We start from the raw sequence: 16,624 nt of genomic DNA, 5'->3' as shown, positions 1-16,624 counted from the left end.
GAGAGAGAGAGAGAGAAAGAGAGAAGCTCAAGCTATTTTCCATAACTAACAAAAGCAGTAACTTTTCGAGGTGTCTCAAATGCATCCTTTTCTTAGGCTAAACTTTACTAAGCCGTCCCTAAGCTCTACTGGGGCAGCCCTTGATTATTTATTGGCAGGATTAAATGGATTTCTCAATCAGCTATTAGCCTAAGTCTCTTTCTCTTCCTGGTTTGAATAAGTGTAAGAAGTATATGCATATATACAGTACACACATACACTCACATATATATGTGTGTGTATATGTACAAATATATACATATATATATATATATATATATATATATATATATAATATATATATATATATCAAATCTATTACCGAGGTTCTAACCTCGGTAATCTTAAAAGGTTTTGGTAGCGATGGGCGTGCAGCAGGCACTGGGTGACATCCGTTTTCTCTCTCTCTCTCTCTCTCTCTCTCTCTCTCTCTCTCTCTCTCTCTCTCTCTCTCTCTCTATTACCTAAGGCAATTAAATCAGACTCGTGAACTACAAAAATACATTTATTTAAAAGCAAATCATTAACTAAATAACTCAGGTTCTTAACAAAATGATTAAATGAAAGGTTGAACTCAGATAGCCCTGGGGAATTAACCAAATAACTAACATTAGTTTAGTCATAAAACTAGGAATTGTCACAGCAGTCTAGTAACACCACGAAACGTCAGTTAAGTTCCCATTTCTAAATATCATATCAGTTCCCCTTTGTCTCAGAACCGCCTAAAAGAAGACAGAACACATCGATATGCAAAAGATTATAAATCAAAATCAAAAGGTCAAATGAAATAGAACACCTGTGAAACAAATATTCAAAATACAGTCAAGCCATACTTTTGGCTAAAGCATAAGTATGCTTACCCATTTAACACAGATTTCACACACTTCACCAAAAATACTAACAAAGGAGCTATCTTGGCTCTTTGCCGACTCTGTAGCGATCTCCCATTTTGGCTAACTTAATCTCTTATTATGTGGGGAAATAGCTCGCACGAAGGCAATCATGAATTAACACCCCAAGACACTCCCAAATAAGTGTCATCACTAATTTCGTCACAAGTTCATGACATCATCATACAGACCATTGTACATGCCCAAGAAACAGCCTCAAACTAGATTCATAAAGCATATCTGCATCCGCCCGTGCGTAGAAACAGGACGTGGTCTGTTCTGCTTAGGCAGCGACTTCGACATTGTGCCACCCAAGGAAGATGTGCCAGCATTTCCAAAGCAGAGCTGTCTTGTCCCTTAGGACCACTGTTTCCATGGAGAATCAAATTGATGATCTCTACATTCTAAAAATGTCAATGCCCATCACATCCTCTCACTCAGAAAGAAAAGATACAAATCGCATTCACAACGGTGTCTTAATTATATTGTCAATTACTCCTTATTGCAGATGCTTGGCCACCAAAAAAAGCTAGCATATGTCTAGCCATAGTTCATACAAAACAGCTTATATGTATAAAAAACACATTAGCCGGCTCAAAAACACCATAATAACTGCACGCCTTTGGCAGTACTATGTCTATCATATAAAATAAATTTGAATAGCCTGTATCCGGGCTATAATAACAGTTGACTCTAGAGACATTTTCTCATCTTGAATTTTCGACGTTCCCGTGTGTGTGTATGTATGGTCTGCAGCTGCACAGACTCGTGAAACACGCTGTCGAAAGGCAAAACGTCTCCCAGTGGAAGACAACTGACGACTTCCGTAGTCCAAAAGCGCCGTAAAACCTCGTAGACTCATAGATTCTCTCGCATGTCAGCAACACACATCTGTAGTAGCTGAAGGATGTCTTGCTGGTGTAGGGGAACGATGTTTATGGTGTTTCAGTATGTCAGTCATGTCACTGTTAAAGAAGAATTAATCCTAGACATACATCTGTCAAATAATGACCTCAAAACTCTAAGAAATACTAACTGAACATTTTCCAATTAACACCACTAATATAACCACTGAACTAATTTCTAACTAAAACTTGTGAAGCAACTTCATAAGATCGCTAAATCATAAATTACTATTAATGATATATATATATATAGATATATATATATATATATATATATATATATATATATATTATTATATATTGCTAATTTCAAAATGCATGTTTCCCCTCTTTGAAATGTCTTGTGTGGATGTGTAACATTTCTTCAGATTCCTAGATAGCTTAGAATAGGATGTTTCAAAAAATGTGTGTTCAGATTTCGCATTGCATGTTCTTATAAGAATATATATATATTAACGTAGAATGTAAAGAGAGAGAAGATTCTCTTTGTCTTTTTGGAAGCTACGAATGTTTAACTTTTCTATCAACACGTTTGATAGCGAGCTCGACTCTTGCGTTGTCATCAAAACATGTCAATTTTAATTGTCGCCCAGCCTCCATCTCGATCGAGTCGGGTACGTCTTTCTTTTTTTTTTAACAGACTGGACTTGTACGTGTATGTCTTGTCAAGTCCCACGTGGGAATTGCACATTTTGTATGTGAGATTGCATCAGTTTCGAAGATTCGAGAAGCTTTCGTGCCAAGAACGTTTTGACATCTGCTCTCTCCCACCCGTTTCCGTAAAGGAAGAGAGTTTCATTCGATCATAGAACCTCGAGGCAGTAGATCTCCCTCGCTTCCCTCTCTCTCTCTCTCTCGCTCTCTCTTCTCTCTCTCCCACGACATCCTTGAGATTATATTAACGTAACGTAAATTGGTCACTCGTAACGTTTTAGAATTTCATGTTTGATATTTCTTAGAATTTATTTAGTGTTATTTAGTTTCTTTTGTGGAATCTGAACAAACATTTCGTAACGGCGCCTGGTTTTTGTGAAAGTGTAATGTATCAAGAGAGAAAGAAGTTGGTATACCAAAAAGGTAAAGTGTTATATTTTTATTAGTTGCAACTAATAACGGTTAGGTAATAACTAATGACGGATAGGAATTGTGTTTAACTAATAATGGATAGAAAGTGTGGTTAACTGATAACAGATGTTTACGAAGGTTTGGTAAAAACTGTTGGTTACAGTGTTTTTGAGTGAAAAAGATTTACACCTTTGCACATTGCTGATTTTTTTGTGTGTTTGTGATTGTTCCATTGTTTGTGTACTATTTCATTTTCTTATTGAAGTGTGTCTTTTTATTTTATATTTTCATTTGCTTTCACAATTTAATTGACTTAGTTATTTTCATTGCTTAATCATTGCACATTTAATTAAATTTAACACTTGTGAATTAATTTGCATTTACTTAGAATTCTTTTCAAGTTTTATTATTGTTTAGTACTTGTGAATTAATTTCAAATTTTCAATTATTGCCTAACACTTTTGAATTTAGATTGAATTAATTTTCTTGAATTTTGTGATAAATTAATTTTGATTTAATTTTACTTAATTTGATTCAAGAATTAATTAAACTTTACTTTGTTTTCAAGGAACAGTAATTTTCCCTGATATTGTGAATTTCACTTATAAATTTTGAATTTAATAATAAATTTTTGTATTTAAAATTTTTATAAGTGTTTTCTTTATCTTACACCAGTATAAATATATTTAATTATGATTATGTTTATGTTAGGTAGAGACATAGAGTGTTAATTGATTTGCTTTCCTTCAATTTTACTTGAAGTGACTTAGAACCAGGGAAGTACTTAGACTTCTGAAATCAGGGAAATACTTAGACTTTTAAAGTTGTTGATGGAGTGATGCCCTTTGATTAATTTAATTACTTACAAGATTACCTCACACCTGTTTTGATGAACTTAGTCTGATTTTCTGCAATACTGGTAAGTGTTAAGGGATCACTGTTGCCTTTAGAGTATTCAGTCGTTTAAACGTGTTATGAGGGTTCAGGTGTCTGGCTTTTGGTGAGGTAATATTTGATGCATGGTAACCAGATACTTGGCACTTCGTAACAATATATATATATATATATACATATATATATATATATATATATATATATATATATATATATATATATATATATATATATTATATATAAGACCAACTATAACCCCATAAAGAAAATATTAAATTCTCCAATAATATATAAAAACAAGACTCGCCAACCCCATACATGAGTTAGCACAAACCACCCCAAACTAGCAAAATGAGAAATCACAAAAACTCTACGGACTACTCTCCTCACATTTTAAACTCACCATTACTCACAAGTATAAAAAAAAGAAAATGAGCCCCCCAAAAAAAAATTTAAAAAAAGTAACAAAACCAGCCCCAAACTATTAATAAAAATGTTCTCTCAAGCTCTGATATTTCATTAACCCACAAAATCATTATGAACCCTTTTACTGTTTATATAATTAACCTCCATGAAATATAATGCCAAACAACCCTTCTATCTAACTCACATGCCCCGATAAATTATATCTCCTGTCTAAAATAGAAATGCTATTTAGAGCTTAACCCCAATTACGACATCTGTCGTAGGAAAAGAAAAAGAAATGAAAAAAAAGAGAAAGAGAGGAATTATTTCCTTTCTCAAAAAGAAAAAATATCCATCATCATACAAAATATGCTGACACATCAGCTCCTCTGTTTTTCCGATTTTCTCAGTTCTTTCAAGCAGTGGCCACAACACCAATTTGCCACTCCCACGATCAAAAATAGCTAATCAACGAATGTCCTTCACAAACTAAACATAGAATAGAAACTTATTCAATGTTCAGAACTGGGTTTGAAAGTCTGAAATGTAAAAGACTTGAGAACGCTTCATCGAGGGACGAAAGACCAGATTCAGAGGCGGCATCAAGTTCAGACGAAACAAGCTCCTCTGGCAGAAGGTGCAATGCCCAGGTAGCTATTGAGGCTGCTCGTTATTTCCAAGCCTTCTCTACAAGAGGTGAAGGAAGTTACGCGAAATGTTCAACGAATTTTTGTTGCCCTCGACGCTTTACGAACTAACAAGCGACGGAATTATCTCTTGTGTCAGATGCAGCTTAGGGAAAAAAGAGAATCAGAAATTTTGCAGTTTCTGGTTGGGTACATTTTTCTTGAAGAAGAATGAAAACTAGGTAATAATTTTTTTCAAAATTTAAATTCTTCACATGAAACAAGGGACACATTCCTAAAGTACAAGCTCATGCAATATATGCAGAATTGGCCGTTTTCATGCAGATAGCTTCTGCAACCAAATTATATCCTGCGACACGAGAGAGAGAGAGAGAGAGAGAGAGAGAGAGAGAGAGAGAGAGAGAGAGAATTTCTCTCTCTCTCTCTCTCTCTTTCTCTCTCTCTCTCTCGTGTCGCAGGATATAATTTGGTTGCAGAAGCTATCTGCATGAAAACGGCCAATTCTGCATATATTGCATGAGCTTGTACTTTAGGAATGTGTCCCTTGTTTCATGTGAAGGAATTTACATTTTGAAACAAATTATTACCTAGTTTTCATTCTTCTTCAAGAGAAGTTCCCAATAGCATGTAATTTTCCCGTTTCTGTTGTCTATTGTCTATTTTACGAAAAAAATGTTCTGTTCCGTAGATAATCTCACAGCAGTATGATTCTTCCGCATCACAGAACTCCTGAATATTCTGAAGTCATTTTCCTTTCAACCAATGTTGCAGTCTTCGTCCAGCTTCAGTCATCAACGAGGTGAGGTCTGCCACTTCAATTGGGAGAGTCTCATTCTGGATCTATTCTCCCCCGATCTCGTTCTTGTTTCTATAGGACTGGATTAGATATGGTCATAAGGATATAGAAAGGAAACTACTTCTTTTCAGTTTGTAACGGCAGAAGCCATTGATTTCGGAACTAGGAGCTGATTGCAGATGGCAGTTTCAAAGACTCGCTAATATTCTTAGGCTTTAGCGGTTTGGGGTCTGTTAAGCACACATACACACACAAGGAAATTGTATATATAAATATATATATATATATATATATATATATATATATATATATATGTGTGTGTGTGTGTGTGTGTGATGTGTGTGTTTGTGCGTGTGCATGTGTATGTATGTGTGTATTCTCTCTCACTCTCTCTCTCTCTCTCTCTCTATATATATATATATATGTATGTATATATATATATGTATATATATATATATATGTATATATATGTATATATATACATATATATATATATATAAATATATATATATATATATATATATAGATATATATATATATATATATATATATATATATATATATATAGAGAGAGAGAGAGAGAGAGAGAGAGAGAATACACAAATACATACACATGCACACACACACACACACACACACACACACATATATATATATATATATATATATATATATAATATATATATATATATATAAAATTCTTGGGTGTGTGTATGTGTGCTTAACAGACCCCAAACCGCTAAAGCCTAAGAATGATTAGCGAGTTTTTGAAACTGCCATCTGCAATCAGCTCCTAGTTCCGAAATCAATGGCTTCTGCCGTTACAAACTGAAAAGAAGTAGTTTCCTTTCATAGCGATCTGTAGCCGCCTTCGATTCGTCGTCTCTTGGTTCAAAACAAACTGCCGATATCAGCTCCGGAAGCTCCACCGGAACAAATCCTTTCTCGAGGTCCCGACTGAGGGTTCGCTTCAAATGGGAAAGATTACGCTTTCAACCGGTGCGGAAACATTGCGTCTACTTTCTCTCGACTCTGTTCTTATGTTTTTTTTTTTTTTTTTCATTTACATATTTCCATTTCATTCATCAAGTCCGTGGCTTTTGGGCTTATCCTATGTGAATGAACACTGATTTTGAATAATAATAATAATAATATTAATAATAATATTTCGGAAGGAGACCCTCTCGTAGACATGTTTTGTTAAAAATGATTGCTGCTTCAGCACTATTAATCTTGTAGAGAATCTTCTCTATTTTTCAGATGACGGCTTTCTCGTTGTTGCTTATACTGGCGAGCAACGCACCAAAGAGCATGGTAAAATTCGGTTGAGTCATTTGGTTTATTATTGCTTATACAATTCTTGCTTATACAATTCTCTCTCTCTCTCTCTCTCTCTCTCTCTCTCTCCAACGCGACGTTTCCTCCTGATCCGCAGTACACTATCAAGCGATGACTGCTAAGGGACTGAATTCGAGTGGTTGTTGTTGTTGTTGTTTGAGATTAAGCTGGTTTTATGCCAGCACGGGCTCTTGCTCACAGAGCAGCCCGTAGTAACTTCTTAAATCATGCTGTTGCGAGCTCTCGAGTACGGTATAGAGAACCTCTCCGGTAGGTCGAGTTTTCATTGGTTCCTGGGAAGGAGACCCCCTAAAGCAGTCCAACGTTGTCTACCGATGCGTATGCCTCGCCCAAGGATGCCCTGGGATTTACAAGAGACGACATCATCAGGAATGTCAAAATCATCGGGAGAGCCCCTGACCCGCGACGCCTGCGCCTCCTAGAAGCGCTGCTTATACTGGAGCAAAAGCCTCCCCTTAATACCACTCAGGAAGCGTTCCTGATACCGACGTGTGTGAAGAGGACCACGCCCCTCCCCCCAACGAAAGTACCAGAGCGCATGAAACAAACACCGGACGTGAAGCACATTATCAGAATAATACCAGGGGTGACGTCACTCAGGTAGAAGCTAATCAAGAGGCTCCCAGTGATACCCCCCGCCTGAGAAGGTCTGCAAGACTCGTAAACGCTCGCCGTATGAGTCACCTTCCCAGGAACCAATGAAAACTCGACCTGCCGGAGAGGTTCTCTATACCGTACTCGAGAGCCCGCAACAGCATGATTTAAGGACTCGCCAGAGCCCGTTTATGTGAGACAGTTAAAGATAGAAATCTATGCAAAAATAGAACAATGTATGAGATGCTATGCATATGACCATGAAATAAACTCTTGCAAAAAAGAAAAGGACTACAAAATATGCTCCAATTGTAGCAGCCAGGAGCACAGGTATGCAGACTGTCACTGTGCAATTCCAAAGTGCATCAATTGTAATGGCAGTCATCCACCAATGGCAATGAGGTGCCGTGTGAGGAAGAGGGTATACAGGGGATTAATCAAAGAAGAAAGACAAAAGAGGAATATAACAACAACAACGCCAACCTATGCATCAGTTACAGCCAACAATGCAACAAAACTAATACAACCCACCAATGAAAATGAAACAGCAGGATGGAAGAATACCCAGAATGCTTCAATAAATAACCATAATGTAATAATAAACACAGCCCTCATACTGGCTAATATGAACGAAGCAGCAATCCCAGGTACTTTCCAAAGCACTCTTGACAAAATATGTGAAGCGAATGGACTGCCAAAAGTCATAATCCCCAAAGAAGTAATATTTGCAGAAGCAGTAATAGAAAAATTGGGGCAGCAACAAACAAATAACGATAATCAACAACAGGCTGAAGGAAAAGACAGAAATTATAATCTACAGTCCCAAAGACAAACAGAACAACCTGAAGAAACTCAAGGTAATGAGCTTCAAGAAAGTAAAAAACGGCAGAGAAATGCCCTAACAATAACACCAGACAGGAGGCTGGCTAAACTAATGATAACAAATGAAAATGAGATGAAAGGAACTGGGTACAGGGAAGAACAAAATCCCACAAAGAAAGAAAAAAAGCTTAATATGAGCATATATGCCAGCATAAATACGGCTAAGACAAGTAGGCCATCCCAAGAAACAATAATAGACATGATTTTCTCAACAGGCGAACTGAAATATGGATATACTGGGGACGTATTTAATGTTGATGTGGAAAACGCAATAAAAGATGGAACTCTCGATCTCACTCACATGGAAATAACCAAGGTGAACGAGGAAACATTCCAACACATTCAAACCGGTCACAGGAAGCTAAGGTAAGGAACAACTTAATAAGGTAAGGAACAGCCCATCAATAAAAACCGTAAACAAATAAACCCAAAATGGAGAAACTGGTAATAATCCAATATAATGTGCTTAAATGGACCTTCAACAGAAGCAGGGGACTCACTGCCTACTACAAGAAAATTGACCCAGACATAATATTACTTAATGCAACCGGAATCGTAAATGACACACCTCTGAAGATTTATGGGTACAGTGTGTACAAGCGGAACATTCATAATGAAGACCATGCAGGCATAGCAGTAGCAATAAAAAATAACCTAGAGTACAGGCTTCTGGATGATTTTGCGGAGGATGTACTTGCAGTGGAAGTCAGGACTAGAAGGGGACCAGTAGTCATAGGTACAACATATCTACCACCGAGAAGGAGACTCTTCCCCAGAGAGGATATAAAGAAAATTCTCCAAAGGCGACTGCCATCCTACTTGTTCGGTGACCTAAATGCATCTCTTGGTCAAATGGGCTATGACAGAAATAATGCAAATGGAGATCAAGTGCATGACCTAATAAATAGGGGGATAGCCTCACACCTGGGGCCTGATTTAAAATCCAACTCGAAAGAGAAGCCCACAGAGCAAATGAACAGCCAGAAGTAAAGGATAAAACATACAATGATAATAAGTTGAAGGATTGGTTTGATACCATAGCAACGGCAGTAAAAGATAATATCCCTATAAGAGGGTACAGGATACTAAAATCTCCAGAGGAAAGCGACCAACTCAAACTACTGCAGTGGCAATTTGAAAACACTGAAAGAGCCTCAAGATTAAACGGATGGTCAAGGGAGACTTTCCACAGGGCGAAACGACTACAAACCCTAATAACTGAAGAATCCAAAGTCCTCCATGATCAGCATTGGGAAAGAATAGTAAAATCAGCTAACGATCTGTATGGACAGCCAGCAGAATTCTGGGAAAACATCAGCCGACTACTGGGGAAAGAAGGTGATTCGGCCCCATACATAACTGACAACAATAGAAAAATCTACCAAGATAATGAGAAAGAACTGGTGTTCAGAGAATACTGGCAGAACACCTTCAGAATAACTGATGAAGAAAACAGAAACTTTTGACAGAGAACAAGAAAGAGAAGTAGAAGAGGCAATACTCAGGGAAAGAGCGAACATAACACCTCACCAAAGAGTAGACACCAGCAGGTTGGACCCAGATAATCCCATGCTGAAACCAGTAGAATTAAATGAAATAAAATCTATAATAAGAAGAGGAAAAAAGAGAAAAGCCCCTGGAAAATCAAATATAAATAAAGAACTAATGCAAAACCTACCGGATGCTATGCTTGAAATCCTTAAAGAGACAACAAATGAAACAATTAGCATGGGCTACTACCCAGACATCTACAAAGAAGGGCTGATACGATTCCTAGGAAAACCAGGGAAGGACCCAAGACATGTGGAAAATTACCGCCCAATAACCTTGTTGGAACTTCCTGGGAAAATTGTAGAAACAATAATAAAAAACAGATTAGTAAGATTCCTTAATGAAAATGAGTTGACAAATAAGAACCAGTACGGATTCACCAAAGGTAGAGGGACTCATCTGGCCACTGCAGTAATGTATGAAAACAGCAATTTCACAAGCGGAAGGACAAGGGTGCAATGTAGTTTCAAGGGACATTGCAAAAGCTTTTGACAAAGGGTGGCACAATGACTTGAAATATAAATTGATGACCACTCCCATGCCAAACCTCATTGTAAGGCTCTTGTGCAGCTTCCTAGATAACAGAACAGCACAAATAAAGATGGGAAGGATTTCAGGCCCAGAGTTCCCAATTCTTAGTGGAGTCCCCCAGGGGAGTGTGTTGGCACCTATACTTTTTAACTTCTATACTAGAGATGTCCCTGCTCCTGATGTAGGCTGTCACCCAGATTATATTTGCGGATGACCACACACAAATCATAACGTACCCTAATAAAAGGAGTAAAAACATGCTAGCTCTAAAAACAGCAAGGGAAATAAATAAAGTTAATGATTATGAGAAAAAATGGAAAATAGCCACCAGTCAAGCAAAATTTCAACTATTATCAGTGTCTGTCCAAAAACCATCGGCAGAAGAATTCCCTTCAAGAACTCCATCAAGGTCCTGGGAGTTACCTTCACCAGGACAGGACTAAAGCACCATCTGCTGAACTGCATCAGAAGAGGCAGTCAAACCGCCAAGAAAATCAGGAGATTCAGCTTAGTATCCACTGACACGTACCTCTTATTGTACAAAGCACTGGTGAGGCCACAGTTGGAGTACCCATCAGCGATCCTAGCAGCGACTTGTAAATCATCATTGAGAAAAAACTACAATCTAGGCCAAAATAAAGTCAAATCAGAAAAGCCTACAAAGAATTACCACCGTATTATATAAAATAAAAGAATTGCACGAAAGATCAATGATGGAGAGCTTCAACTGCAGGATTCATAGGCTAGCCAATAGGACGTGGGACAGGATGTCTGAGGTGGACGACAACCTGCTAGAAAGAAGCAGAAATCTAACTAGCGAAGGGAGAAAGGACCTCAAGATATGGCCAAGATTAGGCCTCAAGATAGAAGAAGTCACGCCTGATCCAGTATATGTGAACTGAGCAGCGGAATGTAGATTGAGGGGAGAGTGTGTATGCATGTGAGTGATGTGTGAGAACTTGCGAGTGGGTATGTGAGAGCGTGCAAGAAAAAAAAAAAAAGTCCGTGTGAGTCAGATGTGTACATGAGGGATACAACTGTGATGAGTATGACTAGTGCCACTAAAATTCCATGAGTGGTAGCTGGTAATGATAAAAAAAAGAAAAAAAATCCATACCTGCAATAGAGAGGCAATCTAACCACCTTAACATCATCGACACCACTCGTCACTAAGCAAAAAAAAAAAAAAAAAAAAAAAACAAAAAAACAAACCGTCATCACCATCATCATCACCACTTCCAGACCCTTCCACCTCGCCAAGAATCATTCACCGAATGCACCCTCACTAAAGCAAAGGGGTCTGCCCCCTTCTATTCATTACTAACACTATTTCTACTTCCTACTTTACTCTATACATGTCCCCATACCTCCACACCCCAAACCTTCAATCCCCCCCTCCCCAATAAATCCATCCTTTCCTATCCCCATTAAGTAAGTAAGTGCTGACACAAGGTCAGCTTAATCAAAAACAACAACTCGAATCAGACCCAGATCGTTCGCCTTTCAACCGACTGGTGAACTCGGTCGGCGTTCGCTTTTCTACCGATCAGCAGACTCGGACCTGGAGGGGTCCGGGTTTTGCGACGTCATTCTACCTCCTCACTGTATCTGAGTGACCTACGAGCTCTCTGGGGGCGCGATCGTGTCCACGTCGTATCGATACGATTGTAACCACTTCGCATCGATCCTGGGGAGGTCAGTGGGTTGCGAGATCTTTAACAACAAATCACCTGCAAATTATCGATCTTTCACCTCTGATGCAAACATCAAGAGACCTGCAACATCGACCTTTGAACATCAAGAGACCCGCAAACATCGACCTTTAAAATATCAAGAGACCTGCAAAATATCAAATGATTTGCGGGCTGCTCTGGGAGCAAGAGCCCGTGCTGGCATAAGGCCAGCTTAATCAAAACCAACCACTCGAATTCAGTCCCTTAGCAATTCATCGCTTGATAATGTCCTGCGGATCAGGAGGAAACGTTGCGTTGGAGAGAGAAGAGAGAGAGAAGAGCAAGAGAGAGAGAGGAGCGAGAGAGAGAGAGAGGAGGATGAGAGAGAGAGAATTGTATAAGCAATAATAAACCAAATGCTAAACCGAATTTTGCCATGCCCTTTGGTGCGTTGCTCGCCAGTATAAGCAACAACGAAGAAAGCCGTCATCAGAAAAATAGAGAAGACTCTCTACAAGATTAATAGTGCTGAAACAGCAATCCTTTTTAACAAAATAATAATAATAATAATAATAATAATAATAATAATAATAATAATAATAATAATAATAATAATAATGGAGAAACAAATCCACAGTTATGTAAATGTACATATATCTAAATTTAAAACTATTAGGATAGCTTTCGGGAATCTGTGCGGGTCCCCTTGTCAATTGATAAGGGGAACCGAACAGATTCCCGAAAGCTATCCTTATAGTTTTAAATTTAAATATATTTTCATTTACATAACTGTGGATTTGTTTGTCCATTTGAAGACTCGTGCTAATATGAGGATTTTTTAAATGATAATAATAATAATAAAGCAGTTGCTTTACAATTTATCTATTGAAACGAAGACACTTATATGCCACGTTGAGAAGGAGCAATATAAAGCTCAACGGGATACAAACTAATTATTTTCAACGAAGAAAGTCTCAAAGAGGGTCTTTTTTCCAAAGTAATAATAATAATTTTAAATTTAATATACGTACGTTTTCATAACTGTGAATTTGTTTCTCCAATAATACTAATAATGATAATAATGAATGTCCCGCATAGAGGCCGATTATATGTCATTTCTGATATTTCTGGAGGATTCCAAGAGTTCAGAGCTCTAGAAATGTTCAACTGACGGAGGGGCTACACGGTAAAGATGTAACGTTTGGAAAAGCAGAGTTCTGGAAAGATGGAAATTTTGCCAGGATGCAAGTTAAGGAAAGAAACGATCTCTGGAAAGAAGCAAGGAAAGACGCAACGACGCAAATTCTGTAAGTACATAAGATTGGCGAAGATGCAAGTTCTGGAGAGACGTGAGTTCTGGAAAGCTGGCGTGGGCGTCTCCAAAGAGCTAGAGGGGACGCGTGTCCATTAAGGGAGGAATGAATGTGAGGACCAAGGAGCAAAGGCGCCATTCTTCATGTAAAGCCATTTATCAGAGGGTCTTCTTATCTCTCTCGATTCCTCTTTTATCATGAAGGGTGGCTTTTCCCGATGTTTGTCAGAAGGGAAGGGGGAATGGGGGAGGGGGACAGAGGAAGGAGGATTACGATGACAGGAGACGAAAACAGGACAGACGACTACCTATCTGGAATTTTTTTTTGCAGGATGAGCATGCCAAACTATCTCTCTCTCTCTCTCTCTCTCTCTCTCTCTATCTCTCTCTCTTCTCTCTTCTCTCTTCTCTCTCCATCTCAGAATATTTTGCTCAACATGTCTATCATGGGATAGAACAATGTTATTAAATCAAGACTGAATGTACAAATAGTTGAGGATGAAGAAGAAGAGAGGCGAAGAAGAAGAAGAAGAGAGAACGGAAGAGAAGTAAACAAAACTGAAATGACAGAAAAAAATAAGGAAAACAAAGAACAAGATAAAAGTATGGATGCAGAGATACTCATTGATACTACATATGAGGCAATAAAGCAGCATACTTACGAAGAAATAAATTACAATATGACAACACAAAAGAAAATCCCGAAGAGGCTCTACCCAGATCTTCACAATGACGGGAAAGAGGAAAAAATAGACAAAAAAGACAAAGTCTGCAACCTTTTGAAAAGAGGGAATTGCAGATTTGGAGAAAGATGTTACTACAAACATCCTAAGGTATGTCACAACTATGAAATATATGGTAAATGTGCATGCCTAGATGGCTATGAGGATGATTGCAGAGATCTGCATCCAAAAATATGCAAAAACCTAAAAGAAGGAAAAGGATGTAAGTTCGACAAAAAATGTAAATATATGCACCCTGTAGCCATGAATCATAATCAAATAAATAATCAATCAAGTAATAAAATCCAAAATAAGAAAGAAACAAATATAGAAAGGAATAAAGAATATCAGGTAAAAGAAAAAAGCAAGCCATCAACGCGATATGCAGTGATGTCAGCAAAAAATTTCAAAGCCTCAGCTCCAAGATACTACTCAAGAGATAATAACTGTATTTATTATGCAAGAGGATATTGCTGATACGGAGAAAATTGCAGATTCAGACACAAAATGAATAATTATGATGAAGGAAGATCAAATATTATGGAAAAGTTGGATTTTTTAATGTCAGAATTTCTGGAAATGAAAAAAAGAACAACATACCAGAACAAGAAAGAGACATAGGAAAATCCTTATTATTACCCATATTAAATGAAGGAGAGAACAAGCAAACCATCATAGTGATGAATGCGCAGGGTTTAGTTACGAGTAAATCAAAAAGAAAAATAGAGTACTTAGAAGAACTAAGCCAAATTGAAAAGAAAATAGATATAATGAATATAAGTGAAACCTGGTATTCCCAAGAGACTGGGAATGATGATCAAATAAAAGGGTTCCAAACTTATAGATCAGATAGAAAAAAGAAAAAAATAGGAATCAAGGGGGAACCGCAATATATGGGAAAGACAAAAAACAAGGAAAAATATATGAGAAATATAGTAACTCAGAATGTGAACTAATAGCGGTAGAATTTGAATCTGAAAAATTAATGAACATAGTAATATATAGACCTCCTAATACTAAAGAGTTTGACTTAATAATAGAAAAATTGGATGATATATGTAGAAATCACAAGGACTGGACTATTCTCCTATCTGGAGACTTCAATTTTCCTTTCGTAGACCTGGAAAGAACGATAGAGATTCTGGTTGTACTTATACATATAAAAAAGAGAGTAATAGTAGTGCAGAAGATAAGAGGCAATTCGAAAAGCTATTAGATATGCTACTAGAATACAACATTCAACAAATAAATCACCTGCCAACAAGAAAGGAAAATACTTTAGACCTAGTATTTGTGAACGAGATGAATTATGTTAAAGAAATAATAGTTTATAATGCGAGTATTTCAGACCATAATGTCATAGAATTAACAGTCCATTGCAAAGCAAGTGAAGAAAGAGATAAGCAAGAAATGAAAAAGTGGGAAGGATATGGAAAATACAACTTCTACAGTAAAAATATAAAATGGTCAGAAGTAAATGAAGAATTAAACAAAGATTGGGATAACATTTTCGTAAGTGATGACATAAGGTTAAATACGGAGATATTATATAAGAGATATTAGAGAAAATAGTGGAAAATAAGTACAATACCGAAGAAGAAAAGTAAACATCAGTCATGCATACCAAGAGACAGAGGGATCTTGTTCCAGAAAATCAGAAAGTGGAAAAAAGGTCTTGCAAAAGAAAAAAATGCATGGAAAGTTATAGAACTAAAAAGTAAGATAGAAAATGCAGAACAAAAGATTATACAATCAAAAGAAAATGAAAAACAGGACTTGGAAGAAAAAACCCTAATAAATATCAAGCAAAACCCCAAACTATTATACTCATACGCGAAAAAGATGAATAAAAGAAGAATAGAAATAGGCCCTCTAAGAATTGAAGGGAGATTAACGAATGAAAAAAAGGAAATTTGCAACATATTGGCAGAACGATATAAGAGAGAATTCACCCCTGCAATAGATAATGAAGATAATGATATAGAAGTAAGGGACGAAAATAGTGAATATTTAGCTGACATAGATATTAGTGAAGCTGATATTGTGCAGGCTATTAATGAAATTAAAAATGGAGTTGCAGCAGGGCCAGATGGAGTTCCTGCTATTTTGTTAAAGAAAGTAGTTCATTCTATCGCAAAGCCCCTTGCAATATTATTAAGACAAAGTGTAGATACAGGCACGATTTATGATGAGCACAAATTAGCATATATTACCCCTACATTCAAAAGTGGATCAAGACTAGAGGCAAGTAATTATAGGCCTGTGAGTCTAACATCACATATTATGAAAGTGTATGAAAGGGTAATGAAGAAAAATATTATGAAACATTTAATAAAAAAGTAATCTGTTTGATATTGGA

The sequence above is a fragment of the Macrobrachium nipponense genome, chromosome 3 (genome assembly GCF_015104395.2).
Source record: "Macrobrachium nipponense isolate FS-2020 chromosome 3, ASM1510439v2, whole genome shotgun sequence".
Taxonomy (NCBI): Eukaryota; Metazoa; Arthropoda; class Malacostraca; order Decapoda; family Palaemonidae; genus Macrobrachium; species Macrobrachium nipponense.
This window is presented reverse-complemented; position numbering follows the sequence as displayed.